Genomic DNA, 17,859 nt, shown 5'->3' with positions numbered 1-17,859 from the left:
CCGCAGTTCTAATCTCTTCAATGACTTAAAAACCATATTTTCAAGAAAGACTACATACAGCTGCTTTGACTGGCATCCTTATTTCCACATACTCATATGATGGCTCCACCAGGCTGATCGGTTGACTTTGTTACAGGCTGGTACGTGGATGGGTACAGTGTCCCCTGACTTCTAGCTGTTGTTCTTACTACCATCCCTGCTTTTCAGAAGGTCATGTGCAGCACAATTAATGTACCCTAACAAACAAGAAAAGAAAAGACTGAACATTTTGAAAATATTGTTTAGCTTGAAAACATATGCAAATTTAATACTTTTAATTGATGAGCCCTCACGTTTGCAGTTGGGCTGTTGGCTGTTCCTATAAAATCAATCAGGATGAGAAGGTTAATTCCAGACATGCATCAGCAATGGGCACAGAAATTGTTGATCATCATCAACTTTTATGACTATTAATACCCCCACCATTTTTCTTCTTTCTCATTAAAAGTTAAAGCCATGATTAAATCAAAATAAGAGGAAAGAATTATCATAGCATTAATATAAAGCCATAAGGTATGTGTTTGTGGGAAAGAAGGCTGTGTTTGCTTCTGATAAAGTGTGCTCTACTCATTTATACAGAGATACTATTTTTGAGCTCATCGTAATGGCAAAGAGTTTAATAATACTTTGTTGATGAGCAGGTAGGAAAATAAGTATACATGCATGGGGAATAGTAAATTACTACAATAGAGGGCAATTTGTTCCTAAATTAGAAATGTACTTATCCTTGGAGCCAACCCTTCCATTTCTAAGATTTGACCTTACAGATACCCTAGAACAATGAAAAGTGATTTTTTTCAATAGAGATATTCATTGCTTCATTGAAATAATCAGAGATTGGAAACAAATGTCTATCAGCAGGAGAATTGTTAAATATATTATGGGACCCTCATACATGATATACTAATGTGCCCTAAAAATAGAACAAGGAAGATTTTTAAGGAAAAAAATGTGGAACATATGCTAAGATACTTAATAATCAAAGAAAATGAAGATAAACAAAGATATATAATTATTTATATAAAAATAAAAGGCATTCACTTGTATATGCATAGAATTATAATAAGAATCATATCTCTAGGATTATTTATGAAAAACTAGAAATACTGCTGGCTTATGGGACAGAAAAATGGATAAGTGGAACCAAGATGTGAGTTACATAATTTTTTATGTACCCTTGGATTACTCTTCAAATATTAATGAAATTAATAAAATCTGTAATAAGGCAAATATTTTGGAAGCCTGATATTTCTTTAAAAAAACAGTAAATCAGGGCACCTGGGTGGCTCAGTTGGTTAAGCGACTGCCTTCGACTCAGGTCATGATCCTGGCGTCCTGGGATCAAGTCCCACGTCGGGCTCCCTGCTCAGCAGGGAGTCTGCTTCTCCCTCTGACCCTCCCCCCTCTCATGTGCTCTCTCTCTCTCTTATTCTCACTCTCTCAAATAAATAAATAAAACTCTTTAAAAAAAAACCAGTAAATCACATCAATCATAATTCAATTAAAATAAATTTAAAAAATTAAAACAATTTAAAACCCTAAACTCTGTATAATGTACATTTGTAACATTTTGGCCTCTCTAAGGATGTTAAAAAATATTGGAAATCATATTAACAGTAAGAATGGAATTAATTCACAGTTCTGTCTTAGAAAATATAGAAACCTAGCCTGACAAAGAGGCAGGAGTTTACTTAAATGTGGCATAATGTATTCCTGTCCCCACACTCCCAAGATAGTGTCATCTTTCTAGCATCCCAACCAAGTATTGATACAGCCTGGGCTCAAACGTCTGAGGGATGTTGTAAGTCAGTGTCTCAGAGTATGCTCCACAAATTACCTGCATCAAAGTCACTTTCTGGAGTGTGTTAAAATAAATATTTTGAGACTCCCCTCCACACACTTGTTGAGTCAGTGAGCCTAAGAGCCTACACCTGCATTTTACAAAAGATTCCAAAGTTATTTTTATTTTTTTTAAAGATTTTATTTATTTATTCATGAGAGAGAGAGAGGCAGAGGCAGAGGGAGAAGCAGGCTCCCTGCAGAGCAGGGAGCCCGATGCGGGACTTGATCCTAGGACCCCGGAATCATGACCCGAGTTGAAGGCAGACACTTAACTGAGTGAGCCACCCAGGCACCCCCAAAGTTATTTTTAAACCAAAGTTCTAAAGGCCGCAGAGTAGAGAGGAGAAAATATCAGAAATATTTATAACTGCCTAGCACATGGCAATGCTTACAAACCTGCATGGGCAGTCACTTCTCTAGCCACACAGCAAAGTGAGCATTAGAACCTCCTTTGAGAAGACGGGAAAACTGAGTGTTAATGTCTTAGTCAGTTGCCACAGGTGATAGAGCTCTAGTGAGTGCCAATCAGCATATGACTCACAAATTTGTGCTTTTCCATGCTGCAGGAAAGGCAAATAGCTATTAGCATGGTTTTGAAGAGTCAAACCCTCAATAAACTTTGCTTCATGGCGGAAGGGCCTGCTTTACCAGCCTTTCACCACCTATGACTCACTGGAGATAAAAAAAAAATTTTGTCCAACAAGAGATTCTCATTTCCTTATGCATTGCTCTAATTCATCCCTCAGAGAACATTCCACTTAGATTAAATTACATAATCAACAAATATCCCACATACACTTTCATTGACCAACTATTTTTATTTTTTTATTTTTTTTTATTATTTTTTAAATTTTTATTTATTTGACAGGGAGACAGAGGGAGAAGGAACACAAGCAGAGGGCGAGAGAGAGGGAGAAGCAGGCTTCCCGCGGAGCAGGGAGCCCGATGCGGGGCTCGATCCCAGGATGCTGGGATCATGACCTGAGCCGAAGGCAGACGCTTAACGACTGAGCCACCCAGGCACCGCCAGCTAGTTATTTTTAATAGGGAGAAAAATACAAACACTGGTATGTTCTTTTTATATTGCAGCAGACAAATGAAGGTAACTGATGAATATGCAAACTAATATTCTGAATTATTAAAATGCACGTGGCTATTGAAACTCAAAATTACAGACCAGGTCCAATAGTTTTATGCATGTACACACATCACACACCCATATGTAAAATGGGTTCAGAAAAGTTTCAGTTAGGTACTAGGTCAATAGTGGATCTTAGATGAAAACGTATTTACAGTGTGACTTTCTGAAGTCCCTGGCTTTCAAAAGTAGCAGTAATTCTCAGTTGTCAAAGGGATATCTGTCCCTAGTTCTGTCTGGCAGGTACATTGGAGGTGCTGCCTGGGTCATTGAATGTCATTTGTCTGTCCAGGTGTAGATCTGGGTTTGAATCTCCAATCAGCTGTTCACTGAAGCAAGCCATTCACCACACTGAGGTTCAGTTTCTCTTCTATAAAATAGGGATTGTATATGATACCTACTTCACTGTGTTATTATGGGGATAAAGCTAGAATATTTATTAAACTCTGTATTTTGTACCTTAATTCCCATTCCTCCCCCACTAATAGAGGTTAGTTCCTGGCTCTTACTGACCACCTTTCAAAAGGCCATCTAGGAGATTTTACCTTGACTTCCTTTGACATTTCCCTATGTCTCTATTTGGGTAAAGTGACTTAGGGGAAGCTCATATTTGAGTTGCATTCAGTTTTTAAGGCTTTTTCATTATAGTTGATCAAAATTCCCCAGCATGAGATTTATGAAAAAAGATATTCTGAAAGTGGCAATTTAAATGAATTCCTGAATTTAAATGAAGTAGAATTATATTCCTCACAAGTCATTTTAGTGATAGTGCTTTTTAAGAAGGGAGCCATATTTCTGATTTGCCCAAGACAATCCCAGTGTACACCTTTGCACCTATATGATTCTTAATAGGGGCGCCTGGGTGGCTGAGATGGTTGGGCATCTGCCTTTGGCTCGGGTCATGATCTCAGGGTCCTGGGATTAAGCCCCGCGTCGGGCTCCCTGCTTGGCAGGGAGCCTGCTTCTCCCTTCTAAATAAATAAAATCTTAAAAAAAAAAATAGTGTCCTTTTCACCCTCAAAAGTATACAATTTGGACACAATGTATGAGCCATCTTATTGGAGAAGTGATTTCTCAATGACCTAGAATTGAGCTTTAGTATCACGAGTTCAGGGAAAAGAAAGGTAACTCCCTAGGAGACAGAGAGATAACTTGGTGCATTTATCTGCAGGGAAGGACCGGATAAGGGCCTAATTTTGCATTTAGGTTTGTAGCTGGGCAAAACAGAGAGTATAATCAGGAACACGAGAGCCCAGGAGCAGAAGGGACGAACACTAGGTGTGCTTGTGGGTACTCTGGTGGCAGGGGGACTGCTCTGCCTTGGCTGAGGCTGTGGGATTCTGTTCTGAGGACAGTGGACTGCAGACAGGAGTAAAGAAGAGATAGATGTGGTGGGGGGGCTGGCTTCTGGGTTACAAATGCAGTTTTGGGGAAGCACAATATTGAATGTTCTATGTGTCTGTGTAATTACTAAAAAAAAAAAAAGTCATTTTTGTTAGTTTTCGGGCATGGTAACAAATATTTTGATATTTTCCCTCCAAAAAACATGTTGCCATATTGAATGAAGTCTAACCACGTACATATGACAACATTGCTACCGGAAGCTGACTTGACATGTCTATTTACTAAATGCTTCAAAGTGTGCTCTAAGTTGCCTTGGGTATGAGCTAGAATTCATGAAGCTTCTCCTAAAGTCTTCTCTGTCTGAGAAGGAATATACTGCTACTTATGTCATTCTGTCATGAAGTAGGAGCCAGAACAAAAAAGAATGCAAAATGAGTGGACAGGGTTAAATGAAACCTGGAATGATCTTTGAAAGTAAATAATAACATGTCCCTGAAGAATCAACAGGTATGGCAGCTCTGTTGTAGACCATATTTCATATCCTCTCTTGTAGCTTGGTAAGGGTATGTGATCAAATTAGAGCCAGTGGGGTATGGGTGGGGTGATAGGTATACTTTTGAGGCACCTTCCATCTAAAAGAAAAGCCTCTTGCCTTAGAATCTCTTTGTCTTTTCCCTTCCTATATTTTGGACACAGAAATGACCATGACCCATCTCCCAAGCATGCAGATGAGAACAGTGCCCAAGAGGGTGTTGACTTGGAACAAAATTGAGTCAATTCATCAACCCAGGTCATACATCCAAGGATTGTTACATACAGAAGAATTAAACTTTTATCTTTTTAAAAATCACCCTCTTTGGGGGCCTCTTTATTATAGCAGCTAAAATTAACCTTACCTAATACATACTATATCTTGGTGCCTACAAGTCTTCTGCAAAAGCAACGACAAAATCTTCAGGTTGTTGCTCTTTAAATTCTTATCCAGTTTGCCTCCTTTCTTTTTCTCCGTTGTAAGAGTTCTCATCAGTAGTGCTGCCAAAGTTGAGCTCTTTTTCAAGTGCATGCAAAAAATGAAACTAGGTAGGAAAAGCATTAGAATTGCCCCATGTGAATTCCACTCACATTTCTGAGCCAATACGTTTTAAAGATGAAATGAAAATATCCCATCTACTGTTATCACACTCTGCTGTCTTCACCAATGTGAACTGAGAATAAGAGATGGCAGCTTTTCAATGTATTGCCTAGATTCCTCTGGCTTCTGGTGCTCCCGTCATTTCTATTTCCTACCACGCTTCTGTGATAAAGCGAGAAATAATATTCCGAAATTCCACTAGCACTCAATATAGGATATGCTGTCCTCTGCAATTAGCATATTTTTCTGATAGCCCAAGTGTTTAGAATACAGTGATTTATGGGTCCAGTAAATATATAGCCAGTTGCCAGGATATAAGAAGGATATGTAGGAAGTTGACTTTGTGTACTAATAAATGCCAACAGGTACACTCGGTTAAGGAAATTATGTATGGAGGATTCCGGTTATAAATTTCTGTTGCTTTTTCTGAGCTGAATTGCTTATGTGTCTATATCAATTGCTAAGCAGAAAATAGGCTAAGAGCATTAAAACTTTAGTTAACTCTGCTTCCTCAGGTCTATATAATTTTAAACTTATTTAGGACAATAGCCCATTTGTTTTATAAATCACAGTGTTCATTGCATTATCTTTCAAGCTTAAAGCACTAAATCACTTTATATTATTGAGCCCTGGAAGAATGCAGCATTATAGCTTGGCTGGCAGAGCATGCATCAGTGTGATATTGATCTAACCAGGAAAAAGAAGAGCCGCGCTGAACGGACTCCTCACTGGAAGGGGTGTTATCTGAAGGCTGCAGTGTTTGTTCAGATCACATATTACTTGGGGTTAGTTCATATTTCTTTGTTCTGCAGGCTTTGTATGATTTTAGTGACAGTTATAGGCATTTCTTTAATCTGCAGGATTAAGAAAGTTGTTTGTTGAGGAATGTCTGAAGGTAATTCTTTGACATCCAGATGAGCTCATTTTTCTGCAAGGAATGGGTTAAAATGGGATTGTTGGTAAAATGCTCTCCCTCCTTCAGTTGAGTTACTATCTGCAGTTCCAAACCTGTTTCATGGAACTCCACTGGACTCCTCTCCTGATTCAGAGTAGCAATACCAAGAGTGAAGACATAGCTATCGGGAAGTAGCAAAGGCATATTGTGCCAGGAGGCAGGAGTCTTGATCGGATTATGCTGAGACTGGGATACCTTGTGACTTTGCCATCTCACATCCCAAGATCCGGAAGAAATGACATCATCTAATGTGCATGGGATTCAGGAAGGAGCCTATAGAAGGGAATCAGAATCTTGGGCGCCTGGGTGGCTCAGTTGGTTAAGCGACTGCCTTCGGCTCAGGTCATGATCCTGGAGCCCCGGGATCGAATCCCGCATCGGGCTCCCTGCTCGGCAAGGAGTCTGCTTCTCCCTCTGACCCTCCTCCCTCTCATGCTCTCTGTCTCTCATTCTCTCTCTCTCAAATAAATAAATAAATCTTTAAAAAAAAAAAAAAAAAGAAGGGAATCAGAATCCTATATACAGTTGGCATTCGGGCTGTTCCATCATGACTGACTGGCATTGACTGATTGATAGAAAGGAAAGGGGAGTGTCCTGGAAAGGGGGTAAAGGAAGTCATTGCAAGAAGGGAAATGGGATGCCAAAGTGGGAACAAATGTGGTGAATGTTTCACAATATATACATTGTGCACCTGAAACTCACACAATGTTAAATGTCAATTAATCTCAATAACCGGTGTGGGGGGGGGGAATAACCTGTAGGGGAGGGAGGAAGGCATCTGTCCTGCTGAGGACTGGAGGGCTATGATTGAACCTGTCTTCATCTGATCCCTGAAGAAAGCGTATGTTACCTGGAAGGAAAAGTCTGAAGGACTGTATTACAAGAACATAAGCAAGTCAGCTGCTAGACTTCCACTCCTACCGCCCAGGATAGGCTGAGAGGAGACACGGACATGTGGCAACTGACCCCCTGCTCCTGGTGTAGATGTGGGAGCCTGGTCCGTTCTCCTAAATGCTTATTAAAGGAATAAAATTAGTCAAAACACTAACCTCCCTGCTAGGGATACAGGTAAACTGTGCTGTCCATACTGCCAACTCCACAATAGCTTATGTTTGGAATTGGTTTTTTTTTTGTTTGCAGAAGGTGTTTTGTGCGGTTTTAAATTCTTGGTGACCTCAGATCCCACAAATTTCTGAGATCCGTGATTCTGCCTGATTCTTGTGTGTGCCAAATGATTACTAGTCACCCCCTATCCCTACCTTTATCCCATGTCTAAATGTTACCCACACCCCTACACACAAATCCTGGTACAGTGTGGAAATGGTGCATTGCTATTCAAAGGCTGTCTGATTTCCAGTCACAGTTTTGAACCTGGGTCCTCCTCCATGACACCATGCTATTTTTGTCGTGTGCTGGCTGATATCACCTCTGCAGACACAGAGAGCCAGCAGGAAGCCCAAACACAGCGTTTCCTCTTGGGCTGAGAGTGAGGGGGCTTCTTCTTCCTCTCTCATGTCACACCCTGCTTGGCATGCTCTCAATCCTCCAAGGAACAGATGTGAGAGCATATTTACAAAGCAGGCCCACAGTGTGCCCATCCTCCTCCACAGGCAGGCTGCTGAAGCAAAGCAAAGCCCCCTCATGCGTTAGATTGGGCAGACAGTGCGACCACACAAGAGGAGCAAATTGGGATGCGACCTCCCTGTGGGCCTGATTCCCACTGAGCGGGTGAGACATCCATAGTCTGGGATGGTGAGCAACTCCTGGAGTGGGCCACTCTTTCCATCCCTCCTCTCTCCCATGTTATGGTTTGTCAAACACGACTGTGTGTACAGAGCTAGGGAAAAGCAACAGAGCTTCTGAACTGACACGTGGCTATAAATCCCAGCCAAACTTCTTTTTATTTAATTATCACACCAACCATATTTTATTAGAACCTTTAGAGAAACACAGAGGAGGTCTGTTTTTGGAATTGAAGAGGTCAAACCATTTATTGCAAAGTAACTTTAGTCGGTGTGCTTGGTCAGAACTGATGCTCTATTTTTGACTCATCAGTAACCTCCAGAGTGGTAGGTGAAGAGCTGAGGTCTCTTTTCCCCCATCCTACTGCTGCCAGGTGTGACGTTACAATAGAAATAAATCTTAGCATAAACTCCCCCATGCTGCAGGCAAGTGAATTATTTGTCCCAGCTATGGGTTGTAGTGTTATAGGTACAACCCTGCCATGGTTTCATCGTGGATGGAGTACTTTCTAACCTTTTGACCTTGGGTTCAGATGTGTGGCTTGCCTTGCTCAGCAGGATGTTTGCAGGTAAATGGAAGCAGAGACTTGAAATGGGCTCGCAAGTTTGGGATTGCTTTCCTGGCTTCTGTCAGCAACGTGAGGAAAGCATACTCCAGGTAGCTGCTGCCCCTTCGGCAACATGAGACCCCAAACTGAGACCCAGGAAGCACAGGATCCGTTGACACCCAAACGGTTGAATCTCTTTGTTGAAATCCTGTCAGAGGTAGTTGAACGGAGCTTGTCTCCTTCTAGTCCTAGAACGTACAATATGTGATGAATGACTTTTCTGTGCCTTGGCAAATTGTCATCCTCCTTTCTAGTTTAGATGAGCTTCCAACATTTTATCCTTTGAGTTTTCAGTGGTGTGAAATATCCCTACGAGTTCTCTTCATGTGAAGATTTTTTCGCTCACTTCCTCTGGAACATTTTCATCCTTTTTGTCACCGACTCTTTCCATATTTATGTCAATAAATTTACCTTCACTCAAGTTCCTCTAGCTGTGTAAGAGTCTCTGCAATGGTAGAAGTGTTAGCTATTGCCCCATCACCTTATTTTCAATTTGAATTTCCAGTTTTATTACTTTTGTTTCTGTCTTGTTGTGGGTTCATCTTTATTAACCAATTCCCTTTTTTGATTGTCCATTTTTAAAAAAATGCTACATGGGTTTATCACTGGAAGACAAGGAGGCAACCCAGCTATACACTTTGCTCTCTGTTCATGAACTGACATATGTGCAGTGACCGATCAGTGATAGACTTTAGGAGAAAGTGACATGATTCATCATTGATCATGATGTGTATGTGTTATTCGCACAGTGATTTGTGGACTGAAGAGCTAGCAGGGAAATTTGTAGTTTATGCAATTACTCATAATTAATGTACAGAGGTAATTGAAATTTGACCTGTGTTGTTGGAAGACTGGGGTTATGTCACTACATTGTGATGACTGAAATCCGTACCTATCGGAGCTGTGCCAGAGAGGATTGACCCTGTGTGTGTGTGCCCTTGAACCATGGCTATCTAAAACTTCTTTGTTCCTGAGACTTAACAGGGATGTTGCTTAGGTCATACACTTTATAGATGTGAGGAACAGTCACTGGAATTTGCTATTCACCTCTCAAAATCTAGACCCCTTGCTTGCCAAGTTACAGACCCTCAAACTTTTCTTATTCTGTTCTGTGAGTCCCTAAAGATAGAGGAGCATTGCCTCTCAGGTCATGTCTGTGCCCTCTCACTGAGCCTGTCATCCCTCTACTGGATTGCTTTACTAGGTGTCCCTCTTGGTTGTTGTCAGATGGTTGTTGGCTCATCCTGGGAGGTGATGACCTGTTTTTGCCTCCTTATTTCATGGAGTGTGTTGATTCTCTCCCTGTCAATGTCTAGGTTCCTACAGCTATTGTCTTCATAGCCTGAATGTTTTAATGCTGTTTAATCTGGTTTTACACATCTCATGCCAGGTTCAGAATGCTCACTGGAAAGAAAAAGGTACTCCCAATTTATGTGGATAATAGAATGCAGATCTTGAAGTTGCATCGGCATTTAGAGTACAAAAAGTATTCATCAAAAACAAAATCCTCTTGTAATGAAGGGAAATATTTGCATTTCATAGAGAGCACACGGTCCCAAAGTCTTTCTTTGTCTAAGCGAGAGATAAAATTGAACACAGTGAGCCAATTAGAAAGAAACAACCTGAATATGTATTGTCCTGACGATATTCTCTCATGACAGTTTCTGCTTATCCTGTTCAGTATCTCTCAGATGTTTGTTATTCAGAGTCAAAGCAAAAGCCACTGGTCAGCTCGTAAATGCCATGGTTTCAAACTGCCTGTCAAAAAATGAAGTTGTTACCTTATTTTTACAAGGACGCTTTATAATGCAAAAGGGCAAAATACCACACTCTCCCAGGAAATATGTGGTAAGGAGAATAAACCAAGATTTTTCTTCTTAAGATCGCGAACATCCCTCTTCACAAAGAAAAAGTGGCTCATGTCGCCTCCACACTACCTTTCAGACATTTAATGAGAGCCATGTTATCCCAGAGAGTAAAAGGCAAATACCAGCTGCCTCCTGATAGAGGGGCAAAGAAAGGCCAAGGAAGGCCTCCTGCTGCCAGCTTTGGAAGAAGCCGCTATTATCCTCACTTGCAAGGGGCAGTTTGTCTTCAGGCACTTACCATGGAGGTAAGAGCAGAGCCCAGGTCTGCCTTGTCAGTCACGAGGCTAGGGTTCCCCCTGAAACTCCCCTCTGGGTAATGACAGATAATCTATGCAATAGGTCGGGTGCCCTGGGAAAGCAAAAACCCAGGGCTGGCGCTGCACTTAGGGCTGGCTGGAGTGGCCCTTGGGCCACGGGACCAACAGAACCAAGTGAGGTAGGAAAGCCAAGCTCAGACCCAGCAGCAGCATCCCTGGGAAAGAGCTGAGCAAGGAGAGAGACTCGAACATGAGCCAGTGGGAGACCACAGCAGGTACCAGGAGGAGAGTGGTTTTGGAATGAGAAGAGATGATTAAAATCTAGAGAAGGTCCCTGAAAAGCCAGGGCCTGTTTTCTGTCCCTTTGACCAGGTGACCGTGGCCTCTCCTGAGTTCTCAAAGGAATTGTAGAGGGGGCTAAGCTAATCCAAACAAGTGAGCCCAAATCAAACAACGTTGGCCCCCATTGGGATCTGCTCATAATTTTGGCTTCTATTTTGTGGCAACTGTGAATTCAGTAGGACATTGACAAGCACTTTTTAAAGAAGTCAAAGTTAGGCATACAAAGTGATAAAACCATCATTTTACATCTTCTGAAAGAACCAGGAAATACGCATTTTAACTGCAAAACCAAGGAGAGCGGAGCTTGAGTAAATGAAATAGAGAAGCAAAGGAGGCCAAAGGGGATACCAGTGAGCCCTGCTGGTGATCACTTTGCTCTCTGGGGCCTGTCACAGTGCCCTGGAAATAAGCCAGGAGGAGTTGGAATCTGCTTGAGCTGATTTTTCTCACCTGCCTAAAGTGTTCCTCTCGCTGCAAGTTTCTCACCTGCCCCTTAGGTTCGGAAGGAGGCAGGACATACTGATTCAGTGCAGCATGTCTACGGGACGTAATGCAAGACTGCCATTGGCATATGCTTAAAACAACCACTGCTGTGATTTCTGAGATTGTGACAAGCGGTAGTTGATTTGGACATTTGCTTCCTGTTTGTGGATCCCATTTATTCTTAGCACAGTCTAGTCATCTTACTATTTGGGATACATGGCCTTTTTTTTTTTTTTTAAGATTTCATTTATTTATTTAGCAGAGAGAGAGAGATAGCGAGAGCAGGAACACAAGCAGGGGGAGGGGGAGAGGGAGAAGCAGGCTTCCCGCTGAGCGGGGAGCCCGATGCGGGACTCGATCCCAGGACCCTGGCATCATGACCATAGCCGAAGGCAGATGCTCAACGACTGAGACACCCAGGCGCCCCAGCCTTTTTGTTTTTAGTTAAATGAGAAGCATGGTCCTTAAAAAATATATTTAATTGAAAAAATACATTCACCTAATAAGTAAGCAATAAAAATTAAAAACCAGAACCACCGTGGCTTTGTTGAGCAGCAGGATAATCTTTTCTTTCTCTCTCTCTTTTTCTAAACATACCAAATAGAATGGATTTATACTAATTCAAATCCAGGGCATATGTAAATAAATAACAGTCATAATGCAAAATGCTTTTCTTAAGACATTAAAGGAAAATTTAGCTATTGTGAAACTCAACAACAGAATTTTTTTTAATTTCCCATGTTATGCATATCAGTGAGCAAGGAACTGAGACTGGGGATTTATAGATGCTAAAGCAACATCAATGAAAAGTCATCATATTTTGCTGTGTGCACACAGACATTTGTTAATTGCTTCCTCTGTTTACTTTAGTATTTGGAACTTTATAGGACTGCCTGCAGAGATAGGATTATGGAGACATCTAAAACACCACAGCGTATTTCTGTGGCTCTCAACGAATGCCTTCCCCCTGAAAGTCCCTGACAATGTGCAGAGTCTTCCAACTGAAGTCTGACCTGAAGGGAGGAGAATTAGGAAGGATAATGAATATCATGTACTACATTGATAGTTTACAAATATTAAGTGATTTAATCCTCAGGAAAAAGAAAACGCTACATAGGTAACATATAATTATCCTGGCTTTTAGAGATGCGGCTCAGAGAATTTAAGTGATAAAACCATCTAATAATAATAAAGAGCACTGTCAGTAAGGTTAATGATAAAAACTTAAATCATTACCATTCATTCACCAGTCCCACGCTGCGTGTTAGGTACCGTGCTGAGCATTTTACATACATATGTGTAATCTTCCCAGCCTCCCTGGGATTTAGCTACTGTTACTTGAATTGTGAAGGTGAGGAAGTGGAAGGTTTCTGAGAACAGTGCTTCTCACGATTTCGTTACTATCTTTGTACAAATCTCGGATGGATCTGGATAAAATGCAGCTTCTGATTTGCTAGGTCTGGGCAGGACCTGAGGTTCTGCCTTTCTAGCAAATTCCAGGTGAACCGATGCCGCTGGTCCACGGACCACAGAGTGGCAGGACCTGAGAGGTTCAGTAACTTGGTCAAGTACATGAGGTTGATTCTCAATGGAGAAAAGATCAAACCGAGGTGTGTCTGGCTCCAAACTCCAAATATACATCTCACCCTGTGCTGCCTCTTCCTCATGTCTAGCAGTTCTGGTGGGGGAAATGAGATGTGTGCAAGGATGACTAGGAGACCAGTACTAATTACGGTACACTCTCAGGGACCGAGAAGACTTCCTTAATTGCCCCCTCCACTAAGTGTTTTCTGGAGAGAGAAGAATGTCAATGAGCTATTTTAACTGGGTAATTAGGGTGATTCCTGGGAAGAGGGGACACATAAGCTAGACTGAGAAGACTGAGGATCAAATACATATATAAATACATATATATGTAAATATATGTGATTTATAATGTTTATATATATTTATATATATATATATTATATAATATGTATCTGTCTATGTATCTCTATCCATCGGATGGATATATATATATACATATATATATATATATATAGGCAGAGAGAATTGCATGCACATATTCCATACAGCTCAAGACAGAACTGGGACAACCTGGTATTTTGATCGGGCTCTGGCTCTGTGGACCGCACAGTCTTTTCACTCCCCCTCTTTTACAGGAGGGTCACCTGGATGTAGGAGGCTTTGACTGTCTTATTGATCTACTTTCAAGGTGTTCCTTTTCTTATTTCCAGGGGCCTCAAGCTCTTGATCTTAGGGCAATAGGAGCCCTAAATATAGTCAATTTCCAAACAGAATTTATTTGAATTGTTTGGTGTTCTACTTTCATTTTATTTGGATTAAGTTATCTTTTATATTTGCCTCTAGGTAATTCAACCTGCTTTTCTCCAGGTTTATTAAGTTTTTCTTCTACGTTAAGTTTGGAAAAGCAGACATTAGATGCCATTCAAAGTTGTGAAAGACAAAACATGAGCGAGAAAGCCTAGAAGTTTGGAGAATAAAGTTCTATTTATTTATTGGCAAAATTAATATGCCACAAATTAAAAACTCATTTTATGTAGCTGATACTGAGAACCATCGGAAACTGACTTAATTAATAAAATTAGGTTTTATGATAAAATCTCATTAAGTCGTCATAATACATATTCATGTTGACAGTTTTTTGGAAATTATTAGAAATATTCTGATCATAGATATTTCACTTATAAATCCACCTTTTAAGTTATTATTAGGTGTCAGTATACTGCATATCTATTTCCAAAAAAAAAAAAAAGCAATTGAGAGGACATACATTAATTTAAGGATAAACAGTTATAGAAATAAAGGATGCTGGTGGATATTCTTCCCCAGTAGTTACTTTGATTAACAACAATATTTATTTATTTATTAAAGATTTTATTTATTTATTTATTCGAGAGAGAGAGAAAGCACACATGAGAGAAAGCACAAGTGGGGTGCAGGGAGAAGGAGAAGCAGGCTTCCCGCCGAGCAGGGAGCCCAATGCGGGGCTCGATCCCAGGACGCTGGGATCATGACCTGAGCTGAAGGCAGACGCTTAACTGACTGAGCCACCCAGGCACCCCAATCACAATATTTAGCCAGAAATTTTCTGGAATTCAAGACCAAGAAAATAAAATGTTATGCAGGGCTTCACTGATCTGGTTATTTTAAGAAAGTCAACTTTTTTTTGGCGGGGGGAGTCAATATTTCTCCTTCTCTAACTGAACAGATGGTTTTTGTTTGTTTGCATATTTTGTTTGTTTTCAGTTATTGCTCAGACAAGCCCCTCAGCAGAACTGTCCCAACTTAATGCTCATAAACAGGCTAGATCTTATGATTTTGACACTTTAAGTGATATTTATAAGTGAGAAGCTTTTTTTGTTCATTTATTTCCCTCCCTGACTTTCAAGGCACTGGCAGTGAATGTAAAACTTCTGTCACCATCATTAACCTGAAGTTTATTGTACAGATCCTCCTCTACCTACAATTTAAAAGAAATCAATAAAACTTTCAGTCATTATTTGACATAACGGATGAAGTTCAAACATGCTATCTTTGTGCATGTATGTGCACACACTAGTGATGACACACTGCATGAGTCATTAACACTGAAGATCGATCACTGAGATCCTGTCATTTTTGCTTTTGCTTTTGACAGAAATGACAGTGGGACTGTATCTCAATAATTTAGTTTTTCACTATTTTTAAAAAAGATAGCTGTCTCCACATAAGTGTTGTCCATATCTATTGTTGTAATTTTTTTTTAAGATTTTATTTATTTATTTGAGAGAGAGAATGAGAGACAGAGAGCATGAGAGGGAAGAGGGCAGAGGGAGAAGCAGACCCCCTGCTGAGCAGGGAGCCCGATGCGGGACTCGATCCTGGGACTCCAGGATCATGACCTGAGCTGAAGGCAGTCGCTTAACCAACTGAGCCACCCAGGCGCCCTCTATTGTTGTAATTTAAAGGAATCTATGTGACCTTTGACAGGAATAATTTTCCCACCTTGAGAACAAGAATACATAATGCAACCACCGAAATAGCCTAACAAACCCTCTCATCTGAAACACATGAAAACATGAGGAGGCATTCATGTCAGGTAATTATTTTCAATAGAGCAGTTTCCATGGGACTTCGTAAAACTATTGACTTAATAATGAAATATTGATCCTCTTTTCCCAGTGAAAACTCCATTCATTTGAACATCCTGTCACTAGAAACCCTGTAAATGTTTTCATAGACATTTTTGGAGTAAACTCCAGATTGTCATCAGCAGCAGAAAGAACACACCCCTCCCCCCACTCAGAAAAACTACCGTTTGGCCCACATTTTATGCCATTTAGTTGTTTGCAAGATTCTTTAATTGGCAACAGCCTTTCCAGATACTCATTAGAATGAACAAGATTCCACTATAATTTATAGATTATATGTCACTCTTCCCCCTCAGCTGGAAAAGGGCACACATATTTCAAAATCACTTTTGAATCTTGAAATTTAAACATTTTTCCCCAATGACATCTATTTTAATGCACATGATTTAAAACATGAGCTTTTAATATAAAAAAAAGATAATTTGAAAGGAAGATAGCAATCTCTAAGTTTTCATATGGCTCTTGCTCTTGGCGATACTTTTAGGACCTTACAGCACTTAAGAGGCTACAGAATTCTTTCTAAGGTCCTTATTTTGCTTGTATAGAAATTAGAAGGGGGATGGCAGAAAAAAGCCATGCATTGTTCACAAGACTTGCATTCTAGTCTCATATTTATTTCATATCAACAGTGTGGCTTTGGACATATCATGCCAGCTCTCAAGGTCTTTGCTTCCTCATCTATGAAACGGGGATGATAACACCAACATCAACCTCAACATATAATCAGGATTTAAATGTTTACTAATACATGAGAAAATTACTTTTTAGGCCTTGAATTACTTATGGAATTTTGTGACTTCAGGTTCGCTGACCTAAGTTGAAGGATTTAACATTTACATGTAGGGAAGAATTATATTAACTCCTAGGCTCAGTGAATTCCTCCATTAATTCTTAAGGCTTCCATCTGATATTTGAGGTTTTTTTCTTTCTCGGTATGTATCACACACGTAGAGAAAAGGCTTTCATATGTGGGCAGTCAGAGTACAGACAGGGAAGAAGAGTTGAGCCCTTCATATTTACAAAGACTTCTAAGGCTATATAGCTCCCTCTTTCAAGAGAATGTCTTGGACCTTCATTGGACAACAAGGGTTTGTGTGGTGCTGTGTAATAAAGCATTCAGTAAGAAGCCTCAGCTATTAGGAGTTGCTCAGGGCTTAGTCCGTGCTGGACACTAGCAGGTCCTAACTTAACTTCACGTAATAACACAGTGCTATCGCTATCTGATTTTATAGCCAGGGGATCTGAGGCATAGCCTTATCAGTTATATAGCTGAGTCCATAGAGAAGCTACAGTTCAGGTCTACACTGTCTTACCCCAAATCCTGTTATCTTAATTCCTGTATTGTGCTATATTTGTTGGATGGATAGATGGATGGATGGATGAAGATTAAGCAGAGGTTAGCTTCCTTAAAGCTTTCTTGAGCTATGGGAAAATGTTTTGGAAATAGTTCTTCATTTTACATATTTAATAGGGAATTAGTAATTTTGAAGGTTAAGATGCCATTTCCCATAAGTGAAGTCTATTAATTTTATAGGGTCTGAGTTAATGTGATATAATAAGCATGATTGTAGGAGAAAGGACACCAATTTCTGCATTCCATACCATTGACAAGTCCGTGAGCTCCTTGAGATTCTAACAGGCTCCTCATTTTTCCATCCCTGTCAGCACAGAATGCAGGTTCTGGCACAGAGAGGCTGCTTAACAATGATTTGCTATGGATGAATGAATTAAATCTTTCTTTCAGTCATCCAATAAATTTTTTTTTTCAGGTGAAACAATTTTATTTCACAGTTGTCTTTAAAACCACAAAGACACTATGTTCTTCATATAAAAACATCAGTACAGATACCTATACTTTCTAGAAAATGATTATATAGACCCTCTCAAAGAAAAATGCACACCATTATATGGTTTCAGACAAGTTGCTAGGGAAAAACACATCTGGACTGATTCCT

The 17,859-nt window shown here is 40.2% G+C and overlaps 1 protein-coding gene across 3 annotated transcripts in view; it reads left to right on the top strand.

Moving 5' to 3' along the window:
- NRG3 (neuregulin 3) overlaps positions 1-17,859 on the top strand; it is a 923,883-nt gene that overhangs the window by 435,616 nt on the left and 470,408 nt on the right. The window lies entirely within an intron of this gene.

This window comes from Leptonychotes weddellii, chromosome 6, assembly GCF_054177405.1.
Source record: "Leptonychotes weddellii isolate Sample4059 chromosome 6, ASM5417740v2, whole genome shotgun sequence".
Lineage (NCBI taxonomy): Eukaryota > Metazoa > Chordata > Mammalia > Carnivora > Phocidae > Leptonychotes > Leptonychotes weddellii.
Note: the sequence above shows the minus strand (reverse complement) of the source record. Positions and strands in the feature narration are given on the sequence as shown.